This window comes from Alligator sinensis, unplaced genomic scaffold (assembly GCF_000455745.1).
Source record: "Alligator sinensis unplaced genomic scaffold, ASM45574v1 scaffold392_1, whole genome shotgun sequence".
NCBI lineage: Eukaryota > Metazoa > Chordata > Crocodylia > Alligatoridae > Alligator > Alligator sinensis.
The window spans coordinates 1,647,079-1,659,138 of NW_005841898.1; the positions used below are offsets into that span (position 1 = coordinate 1,647,079).

Consider the following 12,060-nt stretch of genomic DNA (forward strand, 5'->3'; position numbering starts at 1 on the left):
CCTCCCCACAGGGTGGGGAAGCAGGACTCTGTGGGGCACTGGAGGGGGACTACTGTTCCTTCCCCACCCTGCCTCCACAGGGCTGGGGGGAGGGGCTCTATGTGAGCCTGCCTGGCCCTGGAGGGGGACTCTTCCCCAGCTCTTCACCCCCTGCTCCCCATGTCCTGGTTGGGCAGTGCCACACAGAGCCCCCTCTCCTCTTGGGGGGGTGGGAGGGATGAGCAGGGGGATGAATCCCACTCCGATGCTAGGGCTGGGGTTTGCAGCCTCTCAGAGCCTCCCCCGCTGCCACAGGGTGGGGAGGGGGGGCTCCATATGAGGCTGGCCTGCCCCAGATGGGGACTCTTCCCCAACAGGGCAGGGGGTGGTTCTTCCATGCTGGGAGGTACTACTCCCCCTCCTCCTTGTCTTCCCCCTGCCCCCACCCCCACTGCCAAGGGGTGGGGACAGGTGACTTTGCAGGCTGCTGGGCTGGGCAAGGGCTCTGTTCAGTGCTGGGGGAGAAAATTTTCCCCTTCTCCTCCTCCTGCCCCTGCCACCGAGAGGCGGAAAGGAGGGGGCTCTGCAGGTTCTCTGGCCCCAGTGGGGACACCTTCCCCCCCCCCCCAAGGGGGGGGTTGGGGCTCTGTTCAGTGCTGGGGGGGGGGAACTCTTCCCCCTCCTCCTCCTCCCCTTCCTGCCTTTGGCTGCCACGGGTGGGGGGGGGAGGCTCTTGCGGTGCTCCCTGGCCTGGCCTGGCCCAGCCAGGGTACAGGGAACAGCTTTACTGGAGCCACAGCTGCCAGGCAGCCCTGTGTGCTGGGATTGTTCCCGGCCATCAGGGAGCTGCTGGAGCCTTCTCCTCAGCAGACACTCCCTCTTCCCCTACTCTCTGAACCCTGCAGGCCAAGGTGGGGTTTAAACTCCTCCTCAGTCTGACTAAGGCCTGCTGGGGCCTGGCCTCGCCCCCTCAGCTCAGCTTCCCTGTTGGAAGGGAGAGCTGCTCTAGCATCCCCAGGCTTCTGGCCTGAGTCATTGCAGGCACGTGCTGAATGTCCATCCACTTGGAAACCGGTTCACTCTCTGCAGGTTAGACTAACTTGCAGAGATTGAATCAATTCAGGCTTGGCTTTTTGAATATCTGTCTCTAGCCCAACAGTTGGAATTAGCCTTAGAAGTATTGCCAACAGGAGCAAAGTATTTTTTCTGGGAGCGTGTCATGAAGTCATTCTAGGTTTTTTGCTCCTATAGGGTAATAGCTGCACATATTCAGTGACCTGAACCCAAAGGCAGACGGATTCAGATTTAAAAACAAGACACACACATTTACCAATGGAGGAATTAACTACTGGGATATCCTGTAAAGGGATGTGTTGATTTTCTATTGCTCAAAGTCTTTAAATCAAGACCAGATGTTTGTCTCAAAGATATGCTGGAGGTCAAACAGGAGTTATGGGATTGATATAGAAATGACTGCATGAGGTTCTATGGTTCATGTTATGTAGGAGGTCATACTAGATTATCATAATGTTTCCTTTTGGTCTTAAAATGTATGAATTCTGGACTGGTAGTATCTGAGATGTGCTACAGATATTGAATTGACAATGGATAATAACTAGTGATGCATACTAAGTAGTGTGCAAAGAATGTTTATCTCCTTAAAGATGTACTGTTTTTCATTTAGCGCTTTCTGCTCTGCCTTTGTTCATTCATCTTCTAAAAATGGCGCTTTCTATATAAATGGATTCCAGCCACTATAGAAGTGATATGAGGGTGCAGAGTGAATTGTAAACCATTCTCATATGTTGGGAAATGATTTGTGTGTATGTAAGGAAAGTGCCAAAGCTGCCTATACCCCTTTAGGAAAGGCTTATAAATTGATTTTATCAGCATCATCAGTTCATAAACATTCTCTCAGCTTGATATGATTAAATCACAGGAATGTACTGCAGCTCATTTGTTCAAAGTATACACCAATAGTAGCACATGCGTAAAACATTATCATGCTACTGTGCATTATACCAGAATATGTAGAATGGTATTTTAGGAAAATGTACAGTGTTTTTATGTACTTTCCTTGATTTACTTTCATCTTTTTGTCTTTTATTTGAAAATGCTATTTACCCCTTTTGTTCCAAAATAGTTGTATTTTGCACCTTTCCCATTTTGAATGCAAGTAAGCTGCTTTTATGTTTCCATTCAGATACTCCAGAGGTATTTAGATTGCAAATAGTGGATTTACCCTGTAGGGAGGTGGACTTGAGCACTCAGATCTATTCCCAGGGTAAAAATAAAATATGTAGACCTCTGTTGCAAAATGATTCTGTAAAATTTCATTAACTGACATTTCACAGTTAAATGCTCTCCCATATCCATTAATTTATGGCAACAAAGTGATAGAGCTTAAGAATTCTACCTTCCATTCCTGTATCTTTTTAATCCTTTGTTCGTTCACATAAGGCTTTCTGAAAGATATTCTTTAAAAAAAAAAAAGGAAAAGAGCTCTGGATATTTTAATAGATGAATTAAAACTGGGTTGTGGCTTCATGTTGAAAACATGGTTTTTGTACACTTTGGGTGGCTTCTCAAAACCATGATTTTCAACTCTACTGTTGATATCGACCTGCTTGTATATGCAGTGTTTTTGTCTAGAATTTCATATGAATTGACATTTGATTCATACGGGATACATAGTTTTCTTCCTCTTCCCTGCCTCGTCAACACTATTAGATATTGTAGTTATTCCCCAAGGGATGGGCAAAAGTTTATGCTTTGAATGGCTTGACCCTCAAGCTTCAGATACTACATTTTAAAAAGAGAATCAAAGGATGTTGCAGTTAAGTGAACTAAATTCTTTCCTTGTTAGCTTCGTAATCACCCATGCTGATTACGTACCCAGATAAGTTGGATGTCTCTCAAGATAAATTATGACTCCTGTTAATTAGACAGAGATATGCCCAGACTATGCTAAACACATTATTTAGGTAAACATAAAATTTATGTGAAAATTCAGGTGTTAGGCCATAGTCTGTAATACTCGGGGTGTACTGTAAGTTGATAATTCAAGGAGAAATATTTAAGTTAGTGAAAGGAAGGAACATCCTTAGAGTTCAAGGTAAAATGTTGATGCGGATGAGATCAACATTATTATCAGCTCAGAGGTATTGCCAGTCCAGAGTTTCCAGTTTTTATTTTCTTAGGGTAATCTTCTTGCCTTTTTCTTATAGTCCTGAAGGGAGACCCATTATGATAGCTTATTTACTGTTGGTTCTCAAGTTAACAGCGGTTCACTGTGCCTCTCAAGTTGCTGTGATAGGAGGGGTTGGGGGTCTTAACCATTACAGCCCCTAAACAGAGACATCTTGACCATGATCTGACTACGATGTAGTCTTAAAGTTCAGGTGGGGTTGTGGCGGGGGTTGTTTTTTGGGGGCAGTTACTGAATGTAAGGCTGGATACTTGTCTCACAAAGTGTGAAAGTATGGACACTGTCACACAGTTACTTACATAGTTAGTGAGGTGTTATGATGAGGTGAGGGCTGACTGATGAACCTGAATATATGTAAATAGTATGAGAATTTGTGGACAGGATTAACAGTTAATTTAGCATGAGGGCAATGTGGTAATGCATATACTGTTATATTCATTGGTTATTGAGGAATATCATCTGAATGTTTACATGTGGTTGATGATTTGGTACAGGTTTGACCATATGAAATAAACTGGAAGTACAGTTGACAAACTAGCCTGTATGGTTAGGCCCTTAGAGTACTACAGTAATAGAAATAGTAATTATAAAAATGAGAGAGAGAATCCTAATGTATTGCAGGATTAATAATGATGACCTGTACCAAAGTCTTATCAGGTAATGAGGAACAAGAGAAATTAAGACATTTTTATGCTTTTACCTGTCATTACCTGCCAAGTACATTAGGGAAAATTTTATCACTAACAATAACATAAGCAGTTAAAGTTTTTAACATTTTCCCGTTATATTTATTTGTACTATTATTAGGACTTTTCTACTGTACTACTTGTGGCTCTGCTGCTTCCAGTATCAGGGTCCAGTCTGTTGTCCAGATGTTACCTGATGTGTAATTAAAATACTTCATTTCAGATTGTTCAACCCACTGACTTATTGGTTTTTCATTAAATAATTCAGAATAAACTATGTACTAATTATTTATTTGTAGTTTCTTTATTTGTTTATGGTTCCTGTGTTTATCTTACTTTATTTTACTTATGCCTTTATATTCCTATCATTTTAGTAATAAATAATAAACCTTTTGTAGTACAAACAGGAATGGTTGGTTATCTTTCACCACTATAGTTCACTAACTATACCTTTTTAATGAGTCATTCTAAAATATGATGTAATATGAAGGTACAATTTATATTTAGTTTATATAATTGAAGTTATAAGTTATATTTTGTTTCTAAGTACATGTACACACACGTGCATGCATGTGTGTGCATATACATGCACACTCGCATATGAAATAAAATTTCTAGGGGTGCACCAATAGATATTTTTGGGGCCAATTCTGATATTTAAGGAGGCATATTGGCCGATGCCAATCCAATTTCTGATACACCTGCCTCCAGCTGGTAAGTCCAGTGTGGTGGAAGGGGAAGGGGGAGGGAAGGGGTGTTTGGAGGCAGATCAATGCACCCCACAGTGAGGGAGGGGGCAGGGGCAGGCGCTGCCCAGCTGGGGCAGGGTGGAGACGGAGCTGTGGCTTGTGGGGATGTGGAGGTGGCTCCTGCCACTACTTGTACCCGGGGAGGGCATGGGGGGGGGGGTGCCCCTGGATCTGCATGGGGTGGAGTGGGTTGCAGCTCGGCCTGCAGAGGGCTTTTCTTGGTGGGGACTGGGCTTGGAGCCAGTACTGGCAGCACTGGGAGGGGGCTGCAGGCACCCCAAATTTCACCGCCACTCTGCTCCCAGTGCCACCACAGCCAGCCGCACGGCACATCCCTGACTCAACACCCTGCCTCTGCCCATGCACGGGGAAGAGCCGGGCCTGTGCCAGGTGGCTGGCATTGGCTGCACTGGGAGTGGAGCGGCAGCAAAATTTGGGGTGGATACAGCATCCTCCCAATGCCACTGGCACCCACTCTGAGCCCAGCCCCTGCTGAGAAGAGCCCCACACAGCTCCAGCTGCAGCCCACCCTGCAGCCCACCCCATGAAGATCTGGGGTGCACACACCCCTCTGCTGTCCCGGGGTGCAAGCAGCAGCAGGAGTTGCCTCCCTCGTAGCCCTGCCATGAGCCATGGCTCCAGCCTCTCCCTCCCTGTCTAGGCAATGCCTGCCCCTGCCTCCTCCCTCACCATGGGGGGCGTTGATCTGCCCTCCCACGCCCCTTTCCTCCCCCACTTCCACCACACCGGACCTACCAGCTGGAGGCAGCTCTCCACACTGCTGGCTCTGCTCCTCACTGCCTGAGTGCTGCACTGCAGCTGTGTGCAGCATGGGCATTTATCGGCCAAGTTATTGGCCCCATCAGGCCAATATGGAAACGTATGGAATTTATTTTCCAAGTTTATTTGCTTGGAGGGAAATCTGACATCAGGACTGGGAGCTTCACTTGAGTCTTGGTACCACTAAATGCTATTGTAGCGAATATTTTGTGGGGATGGTGTTGGTTTTTTCCAAGTCAGAAATGACAGTTGAGGAAAGACAAATGCAGAGAAGGGTGTGCTTACTCCCTCAGTTCAAAACACAAAGGTCCTACCACATACTTTAAACAGCAATTACCCTTTTCCCTCACCCACCATAATGAGCAACTTCTCACGATTTGTGACATAAATTCCATTTTACAGTGCTTCTTCTCCACTCTGAGAAAACTGGCTTCTCTTGTATTCTGAGCATTAGCCACCTTCTTTCTGTCCATCAGCCACTTGGTTCTCACCCACCCCAAATCTGCTGTTTATCTAATATATAAGCAAGAAGCTATGCTGGCTTTTTTTTTCTGTAGGAGGATAGTTCTTCCCCCCTTATCAGTATGTAGAGCCACCTTTTGAAACATTCTAAGTTTAGGGAAGGCATAAGGACACGTTTTGCATATATTAGCCTTTTTAGATTATTCACGATGTAAGAAGGAAAGAAAATATGGATTCATTTTATGTAATTTTAAGAGTGACGGTTTCCCTTCAATGGGCAGAAAGGAAACAAACAAGATAGGGATTGCTTAGTGTTAAAATGGACCTACCTGACAATAATTTTGCATTGTTATTTTAATTCTGGGAAAGAAATGTGAAAAAGTGTCTTTCTTCATGGTACTGGACAGTATAAATACCTCTTCGCTTTGATATCACTTCAATGCTTGCTTAAATGCATTGTCAGGAACATGTCCAAACACCATCATAGCACAAGTGAGTATGAAGAGTGCTAAATGACAGGATACAGAAGGAATATGGTTTATTTCAGAAAGAAACCAGATGTTACAAAGTTAGAACAAAAGCAAGACACTATAAAGTAAAAAACACGATCAAGAACCATGCTTGAAAGTCTACAGGGATGACTTGTATTTTGTACTGAGAGAAGTGGGTTTGGCTACTGCAGATTAGCTTTTACTGTCTAAAGAGCCAGGCCTGTATTTCTAAGATGAACGCATATTTTTGTATGCTTGCAAGTTGTTAATGTAAGGCCTACTCTAAAACCCACTTTTGCAGAACTCTAACTAACTGCAAATAAACCCATTACCCAGATAATAAAACACTTCAGCATATGCTTAGCTTTGAGTATACACATTGTTTTATTTAAATGAAGGGGAATATTCTGTGCGCTTCAATTTAAGCATTAGGGATGTGTGAAATTTTGCCCTAATTTTACCTTTTTGAGCTTGAAACAGCGAAATCGAAATGGAACAAAAGGCTTTGAAACAGCTTTGAAATGAAACAAAGGCACTCAAAAATGTTTTGAAAGTTTTGAAATGTTTTGAGTTTCAAAGCTGGGCTTACTTGTCTTCAGCTCTGGTCCCAGGCAGCAGTGGCAGCCTCCTCTCATCTGGAGCGCAGATCTAGGGGCCCACACCCCCGGGAGGGCTGCAGGGCAGTGCCAGACTCGTCCCAGGTGTGTGAGCTCTGGGATCTGCAAGCTGCATGAGAGGAGGCTCAGGCTGCCTCTCCCACCAGGGACCAGTGCCCCCTGCTTGGCTACAGCCCCCCGTTCAGCCTGCACCTGGCTCTAACCCCTCTGCTTGGCCCATGGCAGGCTGTGGCCTGCTCACCAGCCCAGCGGCCATCTGCAGCCTCCGCCGTGTGCTCCCCGCTGGGCTGCAGCCCCTCATGCGCTCCCCGCTGGGCTGCAGCCCCTCATGCACTCCCCGCTGGGCTGCGGCCCCCCGTGCGCTCCCCACCGGGCTGTGGCGCCCTATGCACTCCCCACCAGGCTTCAGCTCCCTCATAGCTTATCAGCAACAGCAGCTGTGATCTTGGCCTTGTGGCAAGTCCCCCTGCATTGTGGGGGGCAGTGCAGCTTGTCCCCATCTGCCAGGTATCTACGTGGCCTCTGCCACAGCGCATTGCTATGGCTTGGCTTGGCACAGTGCAATGTGGGGCCATGTGCTTACGGACAGCTCCGGGCTGTCACCTGGGGCTGTGCACTGCATGCAGGGACCGCTGGCCACGCCATCTCAGGTCCTACATGCATGAGCCCTGTGCCATCCAGCTGGGCCGCTTCTGTGCATGCAGGATTTGGGCCGTGAGTGGCGCACAGCCCTGGGTGAGAGCCTGGAGCTGCCCAAAAGCACACAGCCCTGGACTGCACCGGGCTGAGCTGGGTTGCAGTGGCACACTGGGGCTGCCCTCTGCCATGCAGGGGGGCTGTGCCACAAGGCCAAGAGTACGGCTGGTGTTGCTGGTAAGCTGTGGTGGGGCTGGAGCTGGGTGGGGGGCCAACGAGCATGCACATGGGGACTACAGCTGGGTGGGGATTACATGGTGGGGTTGCAGTGGCTATTGCACTAGTGAGCAGGGCAGAGCCAGCCTCAGGCTGAGCAGATGGGGCTGCAGCCAGATGCAGACTGAGCAGGGGGCTGTGGCGAGCTGGGGGTGTCGATCCCTGGTGGGAGAGGCAGCCTGAGCCTCCTTTTATCTGGGGTGCAGATCCGGAGGCTTGCACCCCGGAGAGGGCTGCCAGGCTGTTCCAGACTCCTCCCAGGGGATTTGCACCCTGGAGGAGTGGAGGCTGCTGCTGCTGGCAAGGGTCAGAACGTTTGCTTTGAACAGTTTGAGGTGCAGTTTCCCAAAAACCTCTGCACCTATCTCCTTGAAACTTGGCAGGCTTCATGCCCTCAGAAGCGGCTGCCATCCCTACAATTTTTATCCAAATTAGGCAAGAAATGACTAAGTTTTGGGCATTATCATGATTCCGCATTATAGCCTATGGGTGAAACGTCGAAACTCATTGAAACAGCAAAACAGTTTTGATGAAACGAAATGGGAAGGTGCTTCAAAGCAAAACAAAATGACTAAATGAAACACTGTCCCTTCGGAATGGTGAAATGGACATTGAAACAAAATGATGGTGTTTTGCACAACCCTATTAAGCATGTGACTAAGTGCTTATTGGATTGCGGCCCAGCCAATTCAGTTCCCATAGGGGTTGGGTTTATTTCTTGAACCTAAATGGGGCCCACAGGTCTGGGATATATGCACATATGTACATGTCCTTCATGAATAAAGTACAAGAGAAAATCTTAAAGTGTTCATCTTGTATATCTCCATGAAGGAGAGCAACAGCTGGCATCTCCCAATACTTTCTCATGACTTATTCAAAAGCAGTTCATTCAGAACTCACATGGCAGAGATTCTGTAAATGCAGTGTATAATCAAACAATTGCCTCAACTGAAGTTGAAGATTTGGCTTCCATGCAGGATGTTTTACGGAGGTGACCATCACAGCTTTCTTTTTGACTAGCTCCTCTCCTGCTGGACAACCAGAGTTTTTCAACACTTAACTTTGCTGGTGGATAAGGCTGCGTTACCAGAAGATCTCAATTATTTTTGCACAACTGGCTGTTGGTTGTGGCGATAGAAAACCTGTGGGATGTTGTGTTAGAAAACAGTAGTTTCAAAAGATACAAAGATGCTAGCCATAACATTCAGGACTTAGAGTTATTTGTTCAGCAGTCTCTCTCCAGATGGTAGGTATGTGAAGTTCTCAGAAAATTGTGTAGTGATCAAAACCAGAAAATTTGGTAACCCAGCTTGCACTTTAACACTTATATGTTCTTTGCCTCATGTCTGGCATTTAATATGAAAAGAAAATGTTTGTAGTCCAGTATAGAAAGAAAAACCTTAAAATAGATAGGGCTTAAATTAAATGTAACAGTTGTATAATGATATTCACATTTCTGAAACAAAAATACACTATGTATTTATTATAATGAAAGATGCACATATAAATAAGTTACTGTTCAGTTCTTTGGAAATTGGTTCAAGAAAGATGAACACAATATTTTCATTCTCAGTGTCCTTGTTAATATGGAACTTCACATACGCACATTATCTATGAGACAGTTTCTATGAGTTACTTATTCCATGAATTTACAAGGGCTTATCCTGCATGCCAAATTGATAATGTGGTGATAATTTTGTGTGTACTTCAACCAATGTGATTCTCCAGAGAAGAGCTAACTTTATAGTATGGCCCTGTTAGAGGTTGATATATATATAAATATAAAAAGCAGGATATTTGGTTTTAGGTTCTCCAGACAATCTGACTTTCTGGCTATTTGCAGGAGTGGTATAAAGAGTATTCCTTACATTTCTTCTTGTAGGACACAAATAATTAATCTAGTGCCCATTTGATAGGCTTTGAATTTAAATTATCAATTTAACTTAGAAATGAAAAATCACTGCACATATTCCTTACCAGCAATGTGAAATTATTAAGGATGCTGTTTTGGTGAAAATCAGATGTGCAGCTCTACAACTGTGGTTCTCTTGGCATGAATTTTTGGGGCCATTTGCATCTAGGAGAAAGGGATTAGTGTTGACCCATCTTCAGCAGCAGCTTTGGCTTTGGGGATTCTAGATCACTCCTTGACCTTTTTAGGATCCCTAGTTTTTCTTTGTCTTTTTAAGAGTTGCGTCACAGAAACACCCTCCTATTGATCTTTCATTTTGTTAGACTGTTAGGCATTATTCCTGTACCAGAGCCTTTTCTACCTACAGCTGCTTGTTTGCCCTGCTGACTGCAGGATTTTGAACTGCTGATTACGGTGATCTTGAAACTACCTGCTATGACTTAGATTTCCATTCAGTGTAACTCTGAACCTTTGAACCTATTGCGATCACTCATAAGTCTGAGGAGACTATGGAAAATCCTTGTCCATCTATATCTAACTTCTTGTTTTGAAGATTTAAGGTTTATTCCTTACTTTCTAGCCTACCTGTTCTGCTAACAATAAAAAGCTTTTATTGAATGGTATCAATTTCCACTTAGCTTTTTTTCTGGCTAAAATACTTATATATTAGGGGTAAGGCCTTTGGATATAGAGGACTTACTACTTCTTTTCACAAGGTGATTAACATCCAAGTAGGATACTATTTCCAGTTGGAGCTTGATTGCTCACTTCTCCTTATCTCACCCCTTGGAACCTCTTGTTATGAATAACTTCAGCTTCAGGGACAGAAATTAGACATAAACCAGTATAAGTGATCCGAAACCAGTTCAGATCTGTAACACAACAGAGTTCAGTGCTGAAACCAGTTTAAGACAAACCTGGACGGTTGCACTGGTTTATTGAACTTCTGTCCCAGATCCCCTCCAGATTCAAGTTCCCTCACAGTCCCCCAGCATGCCTTTAACCTCCCCTGCAAACCCCCATTCTCAGGTTGGGTGGGCTAGCCTTGGGCCCAAGCTGTTTGCTTTGCGCAGGTAGGCATGCTCTAATGTCACCTGGTTTCTGAGCCCCTGCAGCCATGTGGCTACATTTCCAGAATCAAAAGTGAATGTCTGTTCACTTGCTTATCAATCCAGTCTATGCAGTTTAGACTAACTTGTGCAGATTGAATTGATTCAGCCTCTGGCTTTTTAGCATTTTAAGCTCTGTACTTAGCTTAAAAATTCAGTTGTATTTTGTCTTCAAAAATATCTTTGGCAAATTAATGCTAAAATTAGTATCTAAGAAATGATCTTCCTCAATACGCAGTGCTTTATTCTGACCTGAGATAGTTTTGATTCTGTGTCTGATTTTACTGAATTGAGAGGTTTCAGAACCAGAATGACATAGGCTTATTGACATTAGAAAAGATCTATCGCTGTTAGTGAAATAGTTCAACACCCCCAGTGCAGAGTTGTTCCCTACCATATATTAATCTTGAGGGCATTATAGAATCTGTTTTAAATAACCCAAATGATAGAGCTTCTATCATTTCTATTGTTTGTTAGTTATTAGTCAACCCATGGTTGTCATGGGTGACTTCAATTACCCAGACATCTCGTGGGAGGATCACTCAGAAAAATCTGAGCGGTCGCAGAGCTTCCTCTCGTGCGTGGATGACCTCTACCTGACTCAAGAAGTCTATGGGCCAACGAGAGGCAAAGCGCTGCTCGACCTGGTACTGGCTACTGGGGATGACCGAGTCAGCGACCTAGTGATCGATGGGAAGCTGGGTGACAGCGACCACGAGCTGATCACCTTCACCATCCGCCGAAAAGCTGGCAAGTCGGTCAGCAACACGGAAGTTCTTGACTTCAGGAAAGCCGACTTTGACAAGCTCAGGAGGCTTGTCAGTGAGGCCCTAAGGGACCGTGACCACAGGGAGAGGGGAGTTCAAGAGGAGTGGTTGCTCCTCAAGGGAGCGATCCTCAATGCACAAACTAAGTCTATTCCATCTCGGAGGAAAGGCAGCAAGAGGGCACAGCAGCCCCCCTGGCTCTCCAGGGACCTAGCAGATCTCCTGAGGCTAAAAAGAAAGGCCTACAAAGGGTGGAGGATGGGAGTCACCTCCAAGGAGGATTATTCTGCACTGGTCCGGTCCTGTAGGGAGCAGACCAGGAAAGCCAAGGCTGCAACTGAACTCCAACTAGCTTTGAGCATCAAGGACAATAAAAAGTCCTTTTTCA

General features: G+C 45.2%; 1 protein-coding gene across 25 annotated transcripts in view; it reads left to right on the forward strand.

Annotated features, from left to right (window-relative positions):
- PTPRD (protein tyrosine phosphatase, receptor type D) overlaps positions 1-12,060 on the forward strand; it is a 956,762-nt gene that overhangs the window by 431,749 nt on the left and 512,953 nt on the right. The window lies entirely within an intron of this gene.